The sequence below is a fragment of the Microcaecilia unicolor genome, chromosome 11 (genome assembly GCF_901765095.1).
Source record: "Microcaecilia unicolor chromosome 11, aMicUni1.1, whole genome shotgun sequence".
NCBI lineage: Eukaryota > Metazoa > Chordata > Amphibia > Gymnophiona > Siphonopidae > Microcaecilia > Microcaecilia unicolor.
Window position 1 is genome coordinate 25,413,497 of NC_044041.1, and position 20,368 is coordinate 25,433,864.

The window sequence follows — 20,368 nt, forward strand, 5'->3', positions numbered from 1 at the left end:
ACAAACTTATGTCCACAAAAAAAAACACTTTTTTTCTCCACCAAACTCCTTGTGCTATATTTCTACTTTAAAGAAATAAGTATTAAAAGGTGATACATTTGGACAGAAAAAGTAAACTATTAATATTTTAAGCAGCATTCACAACCCCTAGGGGTAGGAGACAGTAGGCTCATGACGGCCGGGATCCAGAAGATGCCCCAGTTTGTGGCCACCAGCCAAGGTGAGTAAACAGGACATTTAAAATAAAGTTAAAATCCCTGGTGGCCATTAAGTCGTGATGCTGTAGCTGGTTCCAACTGAGCTGAAGAGCAGAAGAAAAAAAAAGCTACTAGGTCACAAAAATCAAAGCTAAGAGTCAAAAAAAACAAAAGATAGTAAAATGTTCACATAAAGAAAGGTTACCAGATGGGGCTGTGGGCATCTTCTGGATCCCTACAATGATATTCGTCTGTGATATAAGGTATGAAGAGCACTTGGGGGACATCCAAGAAAGGAAAGAACCCATCTTCAAGGATTACAGACACAGGTTTTGAACTTGATTGAGCAAGTCCTAGGAGGGAGGAGCAGACTGGTCTTATGGTCTATTGTTATTGGGAGGTCAGGAGACTGGGAATAACTTTCATCGATTACAGCCCTAGTGATACTGCAAAAATGGAACTGTGAGGAACACACGTTGTATAGTCATTGTTTGGCTATTATGAAGCAAATGGCCCAGTTTGAGACATGGGTCACTCCACAGCAGGTGAACCCGACTGTAGTATACTGTAAGCACCTTTGAACTAAATTCTTACGGTTATGTTCCTTACATCTGGCGGGCTCTGTTGGGAATGGAGTGGGAGTTGCGGGAGAATAGTTAGTAGCTGGAGTTTGGGAGGGGATGGGGTAAGGTGGGTTAACTGTGAGTAAGGGAAGGAAAGTTGAGTGTGTATGAGAGCATGTTTTGTATTGTAAAGCGTTGTGATTCATATCTAAGTGACAGTATATCAAATCAAATACTGTAAATAAATGATTATAAATACTTAAAATCCTACCGCAGAGGTGTAAGCTATTGTGGTTCTTTCTGGATCTGAGTGCATGGAAGGGGGGGCATAAAATTATATTTATTTATTTAGATTTTGCTCACACCATTTTCAGTAGTAGCTCAAGGTGAGTTACATTCAGGTACACTGGATATTTCTCTGCCCAGGAGGGCTCACAATCTAAATTTGTACCTGAGGCAATGGAGGGTTAAGGGTTAAGTGACTTGCCTGAGATCACAAGGAGCAGCACTGGGATTTGAACCGGCCACTTCTGGATTGCAAGACCGGTGCTCTAACCACTAGGCCAATGATGGGCAACCTTTTGAGCTTGGTGTGTCAAAATTTGCCAAAAAACTGAGCATAACTTGGGTGGTGTGCCACTTCGAGAAAAAAACCATAATTTCGCGATATTTATCATGGCATAACCTGCTGTTATATTACTTATATTTATCCCAAACAATTTATCATGGGAGCCCATTCTTAAGAATCTTACCTCACTGATATGGCGGCGGCTAAGCAAGGGGCAGGCAGGGCACAACAAGAGAAGAGTCAGAAGACAGAGACCAGACCGTCCCGCTGCAGCCTCGTGCTCTCGTCGACTCGCGATTATTATGGCAGCGGCTGAAGAGAAGGCGGCAGGCTGCAGACAGTAGAATTAAGCCGCTGCACCTGCGTGAAGCGTGCAGGATTATCACCAGCTGATGCTGAGCAGGCAGGCGCTGGCTGGCACGCGCACGAGCACAGACGCTGCCTCTAGCCTGCCTGCGTCGCCGTCGCGCATGCATCAGAGCAGAGGAGTTAAGAAGGTGAGGTGGTCGCGTGCTCATCGGAGGATTCTTTCGGGGGGCGGATTTGTAGAGAAACCTGGACAAATCAAGGAAATGCTGAAATCCGCCACGTGTCAGCGAAAATGGCACACGTGTCAGTGCTGACATAGGTTCGCCATCAGGGCACTAGGCCATTCCTCCACAGTCTTGACTTCTAGTGGAAACTACGAATGGCTTTGGAATCAATGTATTTCAAGTCTTATCTGCTGAAAAGTTTCTTTTGGAATTTTATTACTGTGACTAAGGCTATTTCATGTCTAGAATAAATAATATTTAAAATAAAAGAAATTAATAGTACACAAAATATCAATGTATGCAATGGGGTTTAATGCACACATTCATGTCTAAATACCACTATTGAGGAAAGCGGACAAAAAGCAACTCCACCCACAGGTGAATCAAAGTAATGGAATCCAAAATATACTGTCAATTGTGCACTTGGCCACCTGTAGAAACAGGCAAACAGCCAAAGTGGCATTATATCCCTGCACAAGAATGGGCATGAGTCATACAGTCAAAAGGTAAAAGGCACTGAAGATAGATCAGATGGTTCTTGAAGACAGCAGCACTCGATAAAATGGATTCAATTAGCAGAAAAAAAAATAGAGATTGCTATTAAACATTTTTGCTCTGGAATGAAGTTAATCAGAGATCTGAAGGAGAGACATACGTGATCTTGGAAACCCATGTACATTATCTTTGGATAAACTCATAGGCTGGCATTTATCTATAAGCAGCCATCAACCTACCTAAAATAAAATCCTACTGAAAGTAATTTATAGTCATATGGCGGCTTTGGGGGGGGGGGGGGGGGGGGGTACCTGAAAAAATACATAGTATATATTATTGCTTTAAAAGATGAACTTCAAACTTTCCTAAAGTATTCTACTTTTAATGTTAAAACTTCAAGGCTAAGATTCCCAAACACAGTCCTCAAAACCTAATGCCTGGTTTTGAGAGGAAATAAAATATGCAAATCAGAGTTATTGGACATGTATATTGTGCAGAAAGACTAACATAGGAAATACCATACTGGGTCAGACAAAAAGCCCATCGAGCTCAGTATACTGGTTTCCAAGGGTGGTCAATCCAACTCCCTCCCAGTGATAAGCCGTAGCTTTTTAAGGTATACTAGGCTAAACGTTGTCTATGGACTTCTCTTCTAGAATACGTTCAAACTTTTTTTTTTAACCCAGCTACGTTAGAAGCCTTCACCACATCCTCCAACAACAAATTTCACAGATTGATTGTTCATTGAATAATTTTTTTATTTTTAAAAAATCATCCATATTCAAAGCAATTTAATGAGACAGGAGAGGCTCCCGCCCCGTTAAATCGCTTGTGCTCAGCTATCCACTAATATTTAGTGGCTCTTAACTGGGTAGTGCCACTGAATATCACTTGTGACCAAGTTCACACATCTAGGAAATGCAAGGGTGGTACAGGGGCAGATTCATTACTTATCCGGACACTGGCGATACTCAATGCCGATACCCAGGTACTAGCTATTTAGCCAATGCATTATAAAACCCTGACTACTGGCCAGACTGACTCTAGTTTGTTTTATTTGCTGTTAGTTTCATAGAGTGGAGTGGCCTAATGGTTAGTGTAGCGGCTTTAATCCTGGTGACCTGGGTTTGATTCCCACTGCAACTCATTGCAACCTTGAGAAGTCACTTAATCCTCCATTGCCCCAGGTACACTATTGTGAGCCCTCTAGGGAAAGAGAAAGTACCTGCATATAAAGTGTACAGTGCTGCGTATGTCTAGTAGCGCTATACAAATGATTAGCAGTAGTACTTGTTCTGTTACACTTACCCTCAATTTGTAAAATACTGCTAGAATTCTTTGCTCAACCTTGCCATTCTATGCCAGTTTATGTACATCAAAATCCTTGATTTCAAGAAGCCAAACTATTAATGTCAAAATAAAAAATGTGCATCTGGCAAGGGGGCACCATCTGGATGTGTTTTGGGTGGGTCTATTTGCCTTCTGAAATAGGAATACATCTATATCCCAAAAAAATCAGCACTGGGATTTATACCTGCTAGCTGGAGATGTTTCTGTAACAGCTTTGTGGAAAATAAGTGTTTCTCAAACAGCTAATAAATGTTTATGTGCCCGTTTTGTCCTGCTGATATTTTAGTCATTTATGTTTCTAAAATGGATGCTCGTGTCACATGTAACTTTAATTCTTAAACGTCCATTTCCCCATGTACTTTAAAAAAGGCTCTGTGTCAACAGATCCTGTCCTAACCCAACCTGGATGTCTCAATTATAATTTGTACATCCTTTCAAAAATGCCACTCCATGAGTCATAAAAATCAGCCTTTTCTGGCAAAGATACCATTCCTCTTCAGACTGTCATTGGAAAGCTTTTCAGGATTCAGTTATGTCTTCTGGGATGTCATCTACTGCTCATTGTGTTCTAAACTGAGGATGGGGGTTGTTAGCCCTTGAAGGCTTGTCAAGAAATATCAAAAATTATTCCAATCTATTTTTCTGCTTTTATATTGATCTTTATTTCTGTCAATTCTTAATGGAACTGTGCAAATCTACAGCACTAAAAACTAAAATGTACGATTTGAATTTAAATGATTTGCCTTTCCAAGACCAAACTCAAGCCAAGTTATAATTCATGTTCTGCAGATATCTCCTTGCCCCAGAGGGCTTACAATTTGTGGGCCCTGTTTACTAAGCCATGCTGTAGGCACGATAGCGTTTTTAGTGCATGCACCAACGCTAGACACACCCATAGGAATATATGGACGTCTCTAGCATTACCACGAGCTAAATTTTAGGATGCACTAAAAACACTAGCGCGCCTTAGTAAACAGGGCCCTAAGTTTGCACCAAGGGTTACAGAAGGTGAAGTGACAGCACAAGGTCACATGTCACATTAGTAGGAGAAATGGAATTTGAACCCAGATGCCCTTTTTTTTCAACACCCTGCTATAACCAACAGGCTACACATCCACTCTTTAAATGCTTACAAAACATTTCTGTTCCTGAAGTAAAAAATGAAAATGTTTTGTCCTATGTAAACTTTGCTGGCAAAAAGGGAACACATAAGAGATAAAACTCAAGGAATAATGCCTAATGAAATACCCCCAGATTCTATGTATGCCACCGATCCAAAATGTGCACTAACTAAACTGGCTCACAAGCCAATTATAAAAGTACTGCACACTCTTATACAGCTGCAGTACGGTAAAAAGGAAATATTACACCGTTGTGATTACAAAAACCACCAAATATCAATTCTTTATAAAAAAAAAAAACCTGAAATATCTTACCACATAAAACTACAATAGAACACCAGCCACAAATCCCTTCAGCATAGATTCTAGCAAATCACTTTTTGGCCAAAGTACATAATCTACAAACTACTTTCCCTTCTGCCCAGCCCCCCTCAGGGATTGTCTTCCCCCTTATTCTGATAATGCAATTGTTCGCTCTGTACAGCAATTTTAACCATTTCAATTTGCCATCCATTTCTGAATTATCAACCATATTATAACCACAATGAGGACAACTACAGCACCTACTGACCCAATTCCATCTGCCTTGCTTAAACGATCATTAGATTCTCTGCTCCCATTCATCCATTCTATGATTACACAAAGTTTATCAACAGGACTGGTCCCAGATTTATGGAAACAAGCCACCATTCACTCAAAGATCAAGGACGCTTCTGGTGCAATCAATCAATGACCCCCAACAATTACCGCCCGGTTTCAAATCTCCCTTTTACATTCAAGATTTTGGAGGCCATAGTAGACTCCCAGCTCCTTGATTTTGAAGGCCGTAGTACACTCCCAGCTCCTTGATTTTATAAAACCTTGGTTCTTCATCCAAACCAAACTGCTTTTCGGAAGCATCATATTACTGAAACTTCTTTATTAGGTACAACTTTTCTTTATTGTGCACATGATCAGCGTATATTGGTTCTCTCACTTGATCTTTCAGCTGCTCTTTGCTTCTTATTTAACCAACCCGAACATATACTGTGAACTTTCATGACTCCACATCTACACCTTTCAGGCCAGATGCGGGTGTTCAAGGATCCATCCTTTCACCAACACTAATATTTTTTTGGTCTCATTACTTACTATAGCTCAAACACGAACTGACAATGTATGTACATGAAGATGATATCCAAATACTTTATGTTAGACACTTGTACTCCTGATGAACTTTCTATTTTGAACCAAAAACTTATTGCAATTATGGATTGGTTAAGAGACGATACCCTAGTTTTGAATCCATCAAAATCTAAGACTGTACTCTTTTCCAAAGCTATGAATATGTTGCTGCCAATACCTATTACTCTCTCCGGATTCCAGTTCCTCAAGTTGAAACTATCCATATTCTAGGAGGGTCTTACTTGATTATGAACTTTTTTGCCCTCAAATTTCTAGGGTTGTTCGTAGCTGCTTCTACAAAAACTCTGTTTTTAACACGTTCTATATAATACTTACTTCTGCCTTCAGTACTCAATATTTTAGTTCATTCATTAGTTATTATGCAGCGTCACTATATCAGGGACTTAAAGAACTTCATCACCTTCAAATGATTCAAAACAGAGCAATTAGACTAATTGCAAAGGTTAGGAAATATGATCACGTCATATCCCGTCTTAAAGATACACACTGGTTACCTTTAACTCATTGCATTACCTATAAAATCTTGTTACTTGTCTTCAAAACTTTATCTTACAACAAACTACTATACCTCATAGTAACATAGTATATGACGGCAGAAAAAGACCTGCACGGTCCATCCAGTCTGCCCAACAAGACAAACTCGTATGTGCTACTTTTTGTGTATACCCTACTTTGATTTGTACCTGTCCTCTTCAAGGCACAGACCGTATAAGTCTGCTCAGCACTATCCCCGCCTCCCAACCACCAGCTCCGCCTCCCACCACTGGCTCTGGCACAGACCGTATAAGCCTGCCCAGCACTATCCCCGCCTCCCAACCACCAGTCCCGCCTCCCACCACCGGCTCTGCCACCCAATCTCGGCTAAGCTCCTGAGGATCCATTCCTTCTGAACAGGATTCCTTTATGTTTATCCCACGCATGTTTGAATTCCGTTACCGTTTTCATTTCCACCACCTCTTCCATCTTATCATCCCTTACTGTCCTAATAGGACACAGAGATCTGCTCAACAAAATCAACTTCTTGTTCCCAGTTACAGCATATTAATCCACAAGCACATTAGAGAATCTATTTTCTCTGTGCAAGGCCCCCGACTATGGAATGCACTCCCTAATCCATTATAACAAACCTCTCTACAGAATTTTAAAGCTGACCTTAAAACCCATCTATTCGCTGATGTTACCAATTATATTCTTCCTGTGAGCAGCTTGTCATTTGTAGGTAGGTTTTTTGCAGATCTGTCCTACTGTTCTACCCGCTCTCCCCCCCCCCCCCTTTACTGTTACGTCGTAGTTCTGCCCTACTCTCCTTTCTTGTGTCAAGAGGTGTGGTAGCCGTGTTAGTCCACTCTTAAAGGTTATCAATAGAAATCAAACAAAATAAAACATGGAAAAGAAAATATGATACCTTTTTTTATTGGACATAACTTAATACATTTCTTGATTAGCTTTCGAAGGTTGCCCTTCTTCGTCAGATCGGAAATAAGCAAATGTGGTAGCAGATAGTATATATAAGAGAAACATCAAAGCATTACTTTGACAGTCTGACAGAGTGGGAGGGTGGGGGTATGCATGGGGACATCCAAGCATTTCATTGATATTCTAACAGGATGGGTGTTGGTAGGTGAGATGTTGTGTCAACATCTATTTGTCTAGTCTTACCTTTGTTTTTTTTCTCCTGTTATATTGAATTAAAGAATGTAAACCACCCTGAAGATCTCCATAGGGCGGGGTATTAATATTGAATAAACTTGAATAATGGGGTGCTAACTGGCACCAATCTGGGTTTGCACACACATCGTGCTATGCAGTATTCTATAACAATGTACACCCAAATCTCATGGCGTGCAACTCAAAAGGGGGTGTGACTATGGGAGGATCAGGGGCACACAGTGTTATAGAATACTGGGGATCTGTGCCCAAATTTGGTGCTAGGAATTGCACATGGGTTCAGCAGGTGCGAGCTTGGGTGCAGAAATCGGCACTCAATGCTATGAGCACCCATTATAGAACAGCATTGAGCGCCAATGTTTTCAGTGCCGATTTCTAAGCACCACTTACTGAATCTAGCCCACAGTTTCCCTTATCCCTATGCAGCTGTTATGCTACACCTAGGAGGACCATTACAACCAAAGAAAGGCAGGTTTTTCAGCAGAATCCAAATAATCCAATCCATTACCTTACTTTGCTGTACTAAAATGATTCTCTTATCCTGCCATATCCTAATGGTATTGAGAAAATTTGGTACCAGTCAGACAAACTAAACTACGGAGTATACTCAGAGGAAACTTTTAACAGGTCATCTTACTTGTGTATTATTTTTATTGCTAATCAGAGTAAAATTTGCCCTTTTGTACAAATCTTTTCATCATCAGGAGTCAACTTCACTAAGGGTCAAATGCAAACTAAAGCCTTTGAAGCTAATTCTTTAAGCAGGTGCCAAAATTTAGGCATCAATAGTACACCTAGATTATAGAATAGTAGCACTTATGCATGTAATTGCCAATTATTGACGACAATCAAAACACTAGAGGGACATTTTACTAAGCAGAAGTAAGCCCACCGCAGGCTAACACGCACCAATCCGGAGCTACCGCCGACCCAACGTGGGCGCCAGCGGTAGTTCCACCCCCCAAGTATGCAGCATTTCCGACGCTAACGGAAATATTCAAAAATATATTTCCACAGGGGTTTACCCGGCTGTAATCGGGCAGTACTGCACACTACCCAGTTAATGCCAGGTTAGCAAGGGAGCCCTTACCGCCACCTCAATGGGTGGCGTTAAGTGCTCCCCCCTCCCCACAAGGCCACACAGTAAGAGCAATCTTTCCACATGGCCGTGTCTTTTTTAGGCCTTTTTACCCACTGCGGTAAAAATAGCCCCCACCGCTAGAACAGGGCCCTTTTTTTTTTAACTGCAGCTTAGTAAAAGGACCCTATGTGCTATTCTATAAATAGTGTGCCTAAATCGCTTAGCGCGCAATTGTCAGGGAGGGGATGGAGATGCAGGTGGCGCACACAAGTGTCACCAAGCATCATGTGCAACTTATTGAATACTATCAGTTATGCATTTTATATGGTGCACTTAAGCGCACCCACTTAAGCCAATCATTGACCTGTTTTAACTAGGCATGCCTAAGTTTTGGCGTGCCAATGCACTTTTGCACTAGTGATCTATAACAGCTTAGCACACACCCTTAAGCCATTCTAGGAATTGACGCTGAGCATGTCCCTGTGAGTCACCAATTTATAAAATTACCACCTAGGTGAAAAGGACAACATGGCTGACTAGTAGCTCAAAGTTTTGGAGGCCGTATCTTGTTAAGGATGTAAAAAGAATTGAAACGGTGCAAAGAAAAGCTACGAGAATGGTATGGGATTTGCGTTACAAGACGTATGAGGAGAGACTTGCTGAACTAAACATGTATACTCTGGAGGAAAGGAGAAACAGGGGTGATATGATACAGACATTCAAATATTTGAAAGGTATTAATCCGCAAACGAACATTTTCCGGAGATGGGAAGGTGGTAGAACGAGAGGACATGAAATGAGATTGAAGGGGGGCAGACTCAAGAAAAATGTCAGGAAGTATTTTTTCACGGAGAGAGTAGTGGATGCTTGGAATGCCCTCCCGCAGGAGGTGGTGGAAATGAAAACGGTAACGGAATTCAAACATGCGTGGGATAAGCATAAAGGAATCCTGTGCCGAAGGAATGGATCCTCAGGAGCTTAGTCAAGATCGGGAGCTGGTGGTTGGGAGGCGGGGATAGTGCTGGACAGACTTGGACGGTCTGTGCCAGAGCCGGTGGTTGGGAGGCAGGGCTGGTGGTGGGGAGGTGAGGATAGTGCTGGGCAGACTTATACGGTCTGTGCCCTGGAGAGCACAGGTACAAATCAAAGTAGGGTATACACAAAAAGCAGCAAATATGAGTTATCTTGTTGGGCAGACTGGATGGACCGTGCAGGTCTTTTTCTGCCGTCATCTACTATGTTACTAAGTTCTGGTTTAATAAGGGCCCTTGCAATAGAAACATGAGGGCAGATAAAGGCCAAATGGTCCATCCAGTCTGCCCATCCTCTGTAACCCCCATGCCTTTTTAAATTCTGACACAGTCTTATGTTTGGTGCCAAGTGGAAAGCTGGCTTTGTAAATGAAGTCCAAGAACATACTACTTTGATGCAAATAGTAATGCAGGACCAAAACCCTCTATTTAAAAAATGTTTGATGTAAACACGTCCCACAGTGCTCTTCTGCCTAGCAAACCTTTGCCACTAATGGGCACTTCAACATTTATTTTCAGCAAAAACAGTTCATAACAGGTAACTGGCAGGCTTGCAGGTTAAAAACATTTACGGGCCCATTTTACATAAATCAACGAGATCAGAACTGAGATGTTCCAAGTTTGGACATGCTTAATTCCAGCAGTATTTTATAGAAGTTCAGCCAAACATGGAGCCTGCTGTAAAACATGTTTAAGGATGTACAGGAGTTTATATGTTACTAGTAAGAAATGCCCGTTTCTGGCAAAAATGAAACGGGCGCTAGCAGGGTAATCCCCCCCCCCCCCCCCGTCCTCCCTCCCTCCCGAGTTGCAGACACCCCCTCCGTGCCTCCGTTCCGAGTTGCACACCTCTCCTCTTCGTCCCTCAGTGACGTGGTTGCGAGGGCCGCCCCGCCCTCAACGTCATCGCGTTTTGATGCGAGGGCGAAGCTACAGTGACTGGAGCCTGCAGGCCAAACCGGATATCTCGGGCGCCTCAAGTTTCCGGCTTGAGGCTTCAAAGTGCCTTTTATATATATATATAGATAGATATTCACTTTTTCAATATGTGTCATGAACTCAGCAGCTTCCAAGTGGAATCACAATTTGCACATGTAAATACCACTAATTAAATGTGGAGCTGCTGCTTAGATGAATGGTATATTGGGAGAGAGGAGGGAATTTTCTCAGAGGTTTACAAAATACATACCCAAGAGCATGATTTTGGACATTTGAAATGTACCTTATACGGGGTGGGGGGGGGGGGTCACAGTTTTGCATACCTGATTTAATAGCTATTCTTACAATACACACAAACATGTAAGTACACCATACTGTTAAAGTACCCACAACAATCACTGATTAAGCTGTCTGAAATGCTTGCTTTGGTGGAGCACCTACCACTGAAAAGTATCTATATATATAAAACTCACCCTCAACGTTCTATTGCCTGCTGACGTCACTGAAGCCAAGGGAGCCAAGGTTCGTATGTTCGAAGCTCTGAAGCCACGAAAATCACAGTCTCTGGGCCCTGCCCTCGCGTCAAACGTTATGACGTTGAGGGCGGAGCAGATTCTCACCTCCAACCATCTACTCAGGCCACAAACTCCGGATTTCCACACTGTAGCTCTCCTCCGCCCTCGAGTCAAAACGCGATGTCAAGGGCGGGGCACGAAAACCACCACCCACACAGAGCTACAACGGAAACAACAGCAGTCAGTGGTGCACGCCACGAACCAGGTAAAACCGCGACGAGCCATGCAGCCATGAAACCCTTGCTAGCGCCCGTTTCATTGCTCTCAGAAACGGGCCTTTGTTTACTAGTCTTACATATTTATTTATTTGGATTTAGCTCACACCTTTTTCAGCAGTAGTTCATGGTGAATAATATTCAGGTACACTAGTTATTTCCCTGTCCCCAGAGGGACAAAACTAATGGCTTATACAGGGTCCCAAGAAGCATCAGAAGGATTTGAACCAAACTTCCCTCATCATCAGCCCCGTGCTCCAACCACCAAGCTACTCCTCCACTCTATGTAACTGAAGTGCACAGACTGGATTTTAGAAAACACTTATATAAACAAAAATTATAAAACCAAAAATTGTCAGCTTTTTCTTCTAAGGCTTAGACCAATCTGTAACACAATACAACCATCTGCCACCCAGATGATAAAAAGCAACCTCCTTACCCAGACCTGCTCTCAACTACAGCACATTGCTATTTCTATTTAATTATTCTGTGGTACCGTGAGTGAGGGCAGGCCCAGGTAAGACAGACCACACAGCAACTGCAGATACAGCAAATATTTACTGAAGGGTGTTGGGCAAGGGGTCCTGTTCAATTCATAGGAAGAAAGGTGGCAAACAAACAAAGCAAAATCCTCAAATGTGACAAATCCCTCAGGTGGCCTGCTCTTGAAGGGCCACAGCATACATTCCCGTCTCTTGGCTCAACAGAACACTCTACTTATCTCTGGACTGGCATTCCAGTTACCAGTGCAGTTCTATTAAGTACTGAAGTCAAAATATAAAGTCTGCAAGGTCCCAAGTTGGGCTTGGCCTACCTGTGGTCACTGTAGTTTACACATAGGTGATGGAGTCATATGACCCCCCCCCTTGCTCCCCCAATGGTCACTGAACCCTCCCACCTCCCAAAGGTGTGAAAGAAATACCAGCCTCTATGACTGCTTCAGATGTTATGGTCAGTACTATTAGAACAGCTAGCAGGTCCCTGGAGTAGCCCAGTGGTTGGAGAAGTGGACTATTGAGAAGGGGCCCAGGCCTATATCCCACTCTAACTGGTAAACTTGTAGTGGAAAGTATGAGCCCTCCAAAAACCTACTGTACTTATATATAGGTGGGACATGCAAGCAAGGGCTATATAGTGGTGTACAGTTGGATACAGTAGGTTTTTGATGAGTTTTGGAGGGCTCACCATACAATATAAGGGGGTAATGGAAAGATGTGTACCTGGGACCTTTTCTATGAAGTCCACTACAGTGCCCCACTGCTCTTATGGTAGGTCTGTGTGGCCAGGCTACTAAGAACGCTGGCTCCCCCATAGATCCCAATGGCTTCTTGTTGTTCATTTTTCCCTTGGCCTTTTTTTTTTTTGTATGATCCTAAAAGATAGACACACTGAGCACAAAAACATCTAGCAAAAATGTCAAAGTTTCGAAATAAAAAGCTGGACTTTTTCTGGTTTGGAAATGGCCACTGGATTTTTAGACTTTTTTGCAAAACATCCAAAATTGGATTTAGACATATCGAAAATGACCCTCTATATATGTGTGTGGGGGGGGGGGAGGGAGTGTGCGCACGCATCAAAAACTCTTACCCTAGCCGAAATAACCAAAAACAAAAATTGTGACTGGAGATATGTTTTAATGCAAGTGGGATATTTTAGGATACAGTTGTGGAAAACTCACTTATGACATATACTAGAGTGACAACCATCAAGAATAAAAGCATCCTTATAACTAGTTAATAGTACTATACAGAGTCTACTTATTTCCTTTGTTATGAGAGCAGCACATACCAAAAATTGTCACACAAGCTTAGGCACACATAAGTCAATTTATGCCTGACCTGTGACCAGATTTGACACAGAGTTTAAAATGTGACCAGCGGTTACAATCTTACTATACTAAACAGAATATGGCCCACTATATATGCCATACCACCATGATATGCAAAAATAAGCATCACAGATTTAGGACTTGCAGTCATGTAGAAGAAGTTAAAGCAGTAGTCCACATTACCTGATCAGGTATTTTAATTATCTGAGATTGTCAGTAATTGTGCATAGTAACATGAATTAATCCTATGTAATTTAAAACTGAAGTGTCAATGTTAAGTAGTCAATAGAAATCAAACAAAATAAAACATGGAAAAGAAAATAAGATGATACCTTTTTTATTGGACATAACTTAATACATTTCTTGATTAGCTTTCGAAGGTTGCCCTTCTTCGTCAGATCGGAAATAAGCAAATGTGCCAGCTGACAGTGTATATAAGTGAAAACATTCAAGCATTACTATGACAGTCTGACAGGGTGGGAGGATGGGGGTGGGTAATTGAGGGGTGGGGTGATCAACAGAGAAATACAGCTTTATGGTTTATAATGGGCTAGGAACCCCAGATCCTAAGTAGTAAACTGGAAAGGTACACAAATGGATCACAGTAGGAGAGCTTTAGCAGCTCTCTCTCTCTCTCCTTTTGCTGTTAACTGTATCTGTTTTATTGAGTGCTGCTCTCCTAGTTCTGGTAGTTTACATTGAAGTTCAGCAACGAAAGTGCATGGTATGAAATGAAGTTGTAGAATACTTTCTCCAAAAATTGTTACAATTATGACACAAGTAAAAGCCATCATGCACTATCGCCTTTTCACTTAAGCTTTGACTTCCACCAGCCAAATTCTCAAAGCTTTCCCATCTAACAAGACAAGTTCTTTCGAACTTTTTAAAGGTCATTTTCAGTGCTTTATCTGCACCTATTTACAACTTAAATTTTGAGAGAACTGGAAGATTCTTCCAGAGCTACAATTTTAGTTACAGTTTCTCAAGCAATTAAACCTTGATCCCTTCAAAGAGGTAGGTTTATTCCCATGAAAACAGAAAACAGATGGAGACCATAAAACGCATTCAAAACACAGATAAGAAAATAATTCAGACCACCGTGTTCTAGGCCCTTAGCATTTTATTTATTTATTGCATTTGTATCCCACATTTTCCCACCTCTTTGCAGGCTCAATGTGGCTTACAATACATCATGGATAGTGGAAATATAATAGAAAAATAGGCATTTAGTGTTATAGAAAATTTTTGGTAACATGATAATGATAAGACATGATAGTAGTATGACAAGCAGATATTATAAGACATTTCTAACCCTTTCATTCAGGGTTACTGATGACATTACGTGGTCATCTAATATATTTATATGTGTAATCAAGGCTACTGCACATTTCTAGGGAGGACAACTAACCATTCATTTAATTTTTTGTTTAAACCTACCCTTTGGCCTAATGATAGTAACTGTGCCCAAAGTACCAATTTTCTCCTCTAAAAATCTTTACTCCTCAACTGAAATACTTCTCGAAGAAGAAGAAGATTATGGAGGAAAACAGGTATCGGAAATAAAAATAGAAATCACGCAGTTTTGTCATTGACCCTCTCCCCCCCCCCCCCAAATAAAAATATATATAGCCCCGCCCCAGTAGTACAGGTTCAAAGGAGCTTCCCCTGTAATTATTATTATTATTTATTGCATTTGTATCCCACATGTTCCCACCTATTTGCAGGCTCAATATGGCTTACATAGTTTTATTATGACATTGTCGTTCCAGGATTTCAGATACAATTAGTGATGTGCTGAGATTAAGTAAGGGAAGAAAGAAGGAAGTGATTAGGGGTTAAGTGTATAGAAGGTGGACTTTCATAACTGGGTGGGTTGGTGGAGCGTAAAATGTAAAAATAAACATAGTAACATAGTAGATGACGGCAGAAAAAGACCTGCACGGTCCATCCAGTCTGCCCAACAAGATAAACTCACATGTGCCATTTTTTTGTGTATACCTTACCTTGATTTGTACCTGTCTTTTTCAGGGCACAGGCCGTATAAGTCTGCCCAGCACTATCCCCACCTCCCAACCACCAGCCCTGTCCTATTGTGGATTAAAAACTGGTTGAAGGATAGGAAACAGAGAGTGGGGTTAAATGGGCAGGATTCACAATGGAGAAGGGTAGTTAGTGGGGTTCCTCGGGGGTCTGTGCTAGGACCGCTGCGTTTTAATATATTTATAAATGATTTAGAGATGGGACTCGTTGGAGCCGACTCTGTGGGTGCTTGAGCACCCCCAATATTGAGAAAATTCCTTGTATGTGTCCAGGGAGGGGTTATTTCCATTGGGATTAGCACCCCCAATAATTTTGAAAAGTTGGCTCCTATGATGGGAGTAACTAGGAGGTAATTAAATTTGCTGATGTCACAAAGTTATTCAAAGTCGTTAACTCGCGACAGGATTGTGGAAAAATTACAGAAGGACCTTACCAGACTGGGAAATAAACACAAAAAGGACCGTGCAAAAAGCGAGGAGCGGACAGGAAAGAGAAAGCTGATTTCCAAATGAGCCAGTGACCCCCCCCCTCCCCCCGGAAAACTTGACAGGCAGAAAGTTCCTACTTTGCATTTAAAGCAACTAACTAAACATAAAAGTCCAAAGCATCGTAACCCCCCCCTACATTCACCGAGGGCGCGCTCCCTGCGGAAACGCTAGAAGGGAAGGAGAAATGAAGCAGGCAGCACCGCGAGACCGAGGAGGAGAGTTGGGGGCGGGAGGGGGGGGGGAAGAAACTGGCAACAACTTCTCTCTCTGCCCACAAGTTCAGGCAGCAGCGCCCTTACCTGCGCACCCGCCGCTCCCCTGTTGCCGTTCCTCGCGCCGGAGCGGCTCCCCTCCCGACGCTATCCGCTGCACCCCATGGTCCCCCTCAGCCGCTTTCTCCCGAACTGTCTCTCCTCCATGTTCCACCTGAGCCCGTGCTGCGCCCTTTCACCTCCTCCTCTCTCTCTCTCAGCCCTGCCGGCGCAACGCAGCCTGAGCCGCTACTAAGGTGAAGCCCCGCCTCCAACCCCTAGGGCTTTTGTTTGAGGCTTAAGTGTTCGCTCTCTCCCGCCTCCTGCGCGAGCTGCCGACCCAGCCACTGAGCTGGGAGGTGAGCAGGAAGAGGGAGGGGGGTCAACCTAAACTGCTGGGCTGGGAGAGGGTGGGAAGGGAGAAAGGGAATGGGACGGACGCGCTTTGGTTGCCATGGAGACCTCTTTTGCAGGCCCCAGAAGGGAGGGAGTGGCCGCGCGCGGTCTCGCTTAGGGAGCTGGAGCCACCCTGAGGCGCAGCTGGGAAGAGCAGGGAGAGGTTATGCCCCACAGGTCGGTCTATGTATGTAGCTGTTTTAATTACAGGATAAGGTTGTTTGTTGTCATTTCGTTCTGTTTTAAGCAAAATGAAATAAAGCTGGGTCTCATGCTGTGAAAAAAAATAAACTTGGGAAGAGGTTACCAGCAAACTTTAACACTGTCTTTTTCGAAACTGGAAACACAAGTCCAGTGAGCAATGGGAGGAAAAACTGACATTTGCATATGCCTCTCTTTCATGTCCTTGTCACCCTAATGCAAACTATATATTTGCATTTTTTTTTTAATTTATGTAGGACGTTATCAATTATCCATATTGCACAATACTATTGTAACTCGACCAAAATGTAAGTTGTAAACCACTTTGAACCGAAATTTGTTTTGGGATAATAGTGGGATACAAGAATGCATAAATAAAATAAAATAGTTGAAGCCAGAAAAAAGATGTATTACGATTTGCATCCTACGAAATAGAAAATAAAGAAAAGAAATTGCGAGATCCTCACTGTTTATCTCCATTTTAGTTTGAAAAATAAGTTCATGCTCCTGCACAGCTTACCACATGAACCATTCCTCAGACATCCCATTTTTATTATTTTTCTGTCGTTTTTGTCAATTTTATTGTTTTGTATGCACCAACATTTTTTTACAATGGCTACTGAATTACTGCATAAAAAGTGGGATTTGTTTCTTGTAAAGTATTGGTGCCCATGTCCTGATTCAAAAGCTCATTTTAAACCTTCGAGCACTGTAAATTATAAAGTATATAATTTACCAGTTCCAAACCCTTTCCCCTCCCACTTTTCTCCTGAAAAAATATAACAGAGGAGCAGGATAGGTCTCACTCCTTCTTGTTCAAATTGACTGTTTTGTTTTGTTTTCAATTTATTTATTTATTTATTTATTATATTTGTATCCCGCACTTTCCCACTAAAAGCAGGCTCAATGCGGCTTACATAGTAATAGGTAACACAGAATTTTGTTATGTAAAGTAGGAAATTAAGTATAACATAATAGAAGGATGGATGGGTAGTAAATGGATAGGTAGGTAGGTAGAGACAGGTGATAGAGAGAGGAGGGTAAGGTGGGAGATAGATTCTGGGTCAATGTCGTTTTCTCTTCAGTATATGTAAGGTAGATGGGTTCATGAGATTAATCTGGGTCGTTTGGGTACCGACAGAGGTTTCTGCAGAAGAAACAAACCTACTTACATTTTTCTGTACGCACGGTTAAGCACCTTTTTGTAATAATTAACCTTGTGAGGCATCACTTATTATGCTGTTTGCACTACAGTTAGCTCTACATGCATAAAGAAACCAGTTTGACTGGGTTTCTTTAATTAAATGACGTGATTCAAGTATACATCAACAATGCATTTTTTCCAAAGTCCTGTACTTTAACAACCATCTCTCAAGCTGAGAAAGGTTCTTATTGACTGATTTACAAGAAGAGTGAAAGCAAGACTGTGGGCCCTGAGTACCATACAATGGACCATATGCACCAGGCATTTTTCTCATTGACACAAACGGGATCATGTCCGCAGTTTTTTTTTGCTTTGTGTTGTATAAGAGCTTCATATTCTGGACTTCAGTAATTAATACTTGATACTATGACCTTTCTTTCTCTAAGGAAATCTAATAGAGCTGAAAATGTTTGGGGTGTATCAGATGCAGGGCTTTTCAGGGAACCACAGAGGCTCAGGCCAGTGCAAATTAGGAGGCCCCAGGCTTGTTGAGGTAGGTCGTATATCAGTTAGAAGCATTCATACTGATAACTCCTTCATTTTACTGACCTTGGCTCAAACAAGTTTAATTTAATGGACTCTTTATTATGTCACAAAGACGCTCATGTACAAAAAAGCAAAGTATAAATTACGTCTAACCAAATTCATTTTGTGTTCAGTTAAGAAAATATTAAACATTTTTTCCAAACAAAAGCCTCTTTTATGTGAGGCCTGGGCCAAATTGCGGTGGCCCCTCCCCCACCCTCAAAGGCCCTAGTGAGATGGCAGATCATTCTCATCAAAGCAGAAATGTCAGTCTAAATTTGACAAACTACTATAAGTCTTTATCCATTTGTTTAAATGTCAAGAACACAGTGAGACATTTGGTGCCCAGGGCAACATATCAGTTTGGTGCATCTCTTCCTTTTACACAGTGGAGTATTTTTCCTGAGCAAACATTTCAAATTTGACAGTGTTCTCACTAATCTTGTACAGATTTTAATTTGCAAACTATTACCATTTTAGGGCACCTTTTACAAAGCTGCAGTAGTGATTCCCCAGGCACGGCAAATGTGAAGAAGCCCATTCAATTCCCATGGGCTTCGTTGCATTTACCACATGGGAATTATTACCATGGCTTTGTAAAAGGAGTCCTTAGTTTATGAAATAAACAAGCTTGCCCCGTTATATGGTCCTCCTAGAGCGGTCCTCATCATTCTGGATTTTTTTTTCTGCTACTCTCTGCTTCTTTACCCAAGCTCACGACAGAAAGGGGGAAGTGGATGAGAGGAAGAGCCTCATGCTTGAAGGACAAGGCATTTCTCAATAGACAAAGAGAATGTGATTAGAAATGCCCATCTCCTTGAGGATACACACAATATACAATTTGAAGGCAGACTGGCAGGTGGAGTTTTGAGGCATCACATGGGAATGGAAAAATATTTGGCAGCTCTCTTTCAGCTCATTTGGATACATGGAGGGGCATAATCGAACGCAAACGCTCATCTCCATGGGCATCTATGTCCGAGGACGGGTAGGTACGTGAAGGGGCAGGCCAGACCGTATTTTCAAAAAATATGGGCGTCCATCTTTTTTTCGATAATACAGTTTGTGCCGGGCAAATGCATCAGATTTGGGCGGATTTGATCTGGGCGTTATCGTTTTTCAGCGATAATGGAAACCGAAGGCGCCCAGCTGAAAAACGAACAAATCCAAGGCATTTGGTCGTGGGAGGGGCCAGGATTCGTAGTGCACTGGTCCCCCTCACATGCCATGACACCAACCGGGCACCCTAGGGGGCACTTGTAACAAGTAAAAAAAAAAGTAAAATACCTCCCAAGTCCATAGATCCCTTCCCTTGGGTGCTGAACCCCCAAATCCCCCCCCCTAAAAAAAAACCACTGCCCACAACTCTACACCATTACCATAGCACTTATGGCTGAAGGGGGGCACCTAGATGTGGGTACAGTGGGTTTTGGGGGCGGTTTGGAGGGCTCCCATTTACCAGCACAATTAGATTGTAAGCTCTGTCGAGCAGGGACTGTCTCTTCATGTTCAAGTGTCCAGCGCTGCGTACGTCTAGTAGCGCTTTAGAAATGATAAGTAGTAGTAGTAGTAAGTGTAACAGGTGGGGGGGATAGGCCTGGGTCCACCTGCCTGAAGTCCACTGCATCCACTAACAACTGCTCCAGGGACCTGCATAGTGCTGTGATGGAGCTGGGTATGACATTTGAGGCTGGCATACAGGCTGGAAAAAAAAAGTTTTTAAAGTTCTTTTTTTTGGGTGGGAGAGGGTTAGTGACCACTGGGGGAGTCAGGGGAGGCCATCCCCAATTCCCTGCGGTGACCATCTGGGCAGTTGGGGCACTTTTTGGGGACTTGTTCGTGAGAAAAAAAGGGTCCAGAAAAAGTGACCCAAATTCTCGCTTCTGGCGCCCTTCTTTTTTCGATTATCGGCCG

At 42.3% G+C, this 20,368-nt stretch overlaps 2 protein-coding genes across 4 annotated transcripts in view; one reads left to right on the forward strand and one right to left on the reverse strand.

Annotated features, from left to right (window-relative positions):
* KIAA1671 (KIAA1671 ortholog) overlaps positions 1-16,366 on the reverse strand; it is a 357,819-nt gene extending 341,453 nt beyond the window's left edge. For both annotated transcript variants that reach the window (XM_030220129.1, XM_030220128.1), the window contains exon 1: positions 16,177-16,366. The gene's annotated coding sequence lies outside the window, so the exon portion shown is untranslated. The remainder of the gene's footprint in view (positions 1-16,176) is intronic.
* A 269-nt stretch (positions 16,367-16,635) lies between these two features.
* The window catches only part of TMEM211 (transmembrane protein 211), a 32,370-nt gene continuing 28,637 nt past the window's right edge, over positions 16,636-20,368 (forward strand). Inside the window, exon 1 of one of the 2 annotated variants that reach the window (XM_030218864.1) lies at positions 16,636-16,701. The gene's annotated coding sequence lies outside the window, so the exon portion shown is untranslated. The remainder of the gene's footprint in view (positions 16,702-20,368) is intronic. The other variant, XM_030218863.1, reaches the window with a different exon arrangement.